Below are 1,792 nucleotides of genomic sequence, written 5' to 3' on the forward strand. Positions count from 1 at the left end.
TGTCTGTATCTGAATGACTGTATGAGTATGTGTGTGTATGAGTATGTATTTGTATGTGACTGTGTATGTATGTGTCTGTGCGTGAGTGTGCATATGTGATATGTGTGTATGTATGTGTGACTGTGTGTGTGTGTATGTGCATGTGTGTATATGTGAGTGTGTGATGATGTGTATATGTGTATTTAGTGTGTGTATAAATGTATAACTATGTGTATGTTTGTGTTTATATGTGCGTGTCTGAGTGTGTGACTGTGTGAGACTGCATGTGTGTGTGAATGTTTCTGAGTGTGTGTGTGTGTGTGTGTGTGTGACTGTACATGTGGGGGAGTGTGTATGTATATGTGTATCTGAGTGTGTGTGTAATTGTGTGTGTATGTGTATGTATCTGTGTGTGTCTGTGTGTAACTGTGTCTGTGTATGTGTCTGAGTGTGTGAGAGACTGTGTGTGGTTAAGAAAGATTTCAGTGGAGCGTCATCATCGTCTTATACTCATTATGTTGGCACAATAACAGAGCTGTTCACAGAAGGAAGAAAGCTTCTAATACATTGTCAATCTCAGCCGAGCGTGGTGACACATGTGTTTAGTTCCAGCACAAGGGAAGGTGAATCTCTGTGAGTTCAAGGTTGGCCTAGTCTACATAGTGAGGCCAGGTGAGGCTACAGGGAAACCTTGTCTCAAAACGAAAAAAAAAAAAAAAAAAAAATCAGTCTTAATATAGTCAGTGAAAACTTCCTCACCTTTGCTGGCCAGATCGGAAAAGTAGGAACAAGGTGAACATGCGAATGTGATATTCACATTCCTTTATTTCTCTGGTTCTCACAATATAAGTCCCAAGAAGAGGAGACATTTAATAAAAAACTGAAGTCAAATGCTTGAAAACTGGAGTTGTAAGCTTCTCTTTCTGTTCTCGTGGACTCACCATGCAGAGCGAAGGCTAAGTATTTAATAAGTTAGTGATGTTGATTTCAGATTTTAGACAGATGTTGGAAAATATAAAGGTTGAAATCTAAACACATGGCGTGCCATTGCACGTAGTACACTGTAGGTAAGACCCTTTGTGTGGCCAAGGAGAGGCACACGTATGTGCACTACAACTGAGAAAACAAGGTCTTAACATAGCAAATACGGAACAGGAAAGCAGCTTTCAGAGAGGTGCGATTATCCTATAAGCCAAATAAATGAATTTAATCCACTCTCCTAAATATGTTAGCAGTGACTCTCAAGTATTGACCTAATTTTCCTTCTTTAAGATTTATTTTTGTTTTTAATTATGTGTGTGTATGTTCGTGTGTGTGTGTGTGTGTGTGTGTGTGTGTGTGTGTGTGTGTATGTGTGTATGTGTGGGAGAGTGCCCGCAGAGGCCAGAAAATGGGCACAGGATCCACTGGAGCTGGACTTACAGACCGACCCTTGTGAGCCACCTAATGTGAGATCTGAGAACAGCACTCCCGTCCTCTGAAGAGCAGCAAGTGCTCTTAGCAGCTGAGCCACCTCCGTCTCTGCAGCCACTCGTTCTCTTCATCCCTCAACGAGGCATTTTATATGGTCGCTTCCACTATTATTCCTGGCACCACCTTAACAATATAAGCAGATATTCTTACGTTTGTGTGTGCCATTTGCAGTTGATCGTGCAGACCATTTATTAGATTTGTTCCCATTTCCCCTGGGCACACAGTACACCACATTCCCCAGGTTGTTTTGCGATTGGGGAGAGTATGCAGCCAAATTCTGAACGTCAGGGTCTTTAAGTGACAAAATGCCTTATAGGTCTGACCTTTGAAGTCGTCCCAT

Source organism: Nannospalax galili, unplaced genomic scaffold (assembly GCF_000622305.1).
Source record: "Nannospalax galili isolate Female #2095 unplaced genomic scaffold, S.galili_v1.0 scaffold202, whole genome shotgun sequence".
NCBI classification, from domain to species: Eukaryota; Metazoa; Chordata; class Mammalia; order Rodentia; family Spalacidae; genus Nannospalax; species Nannospalax galili.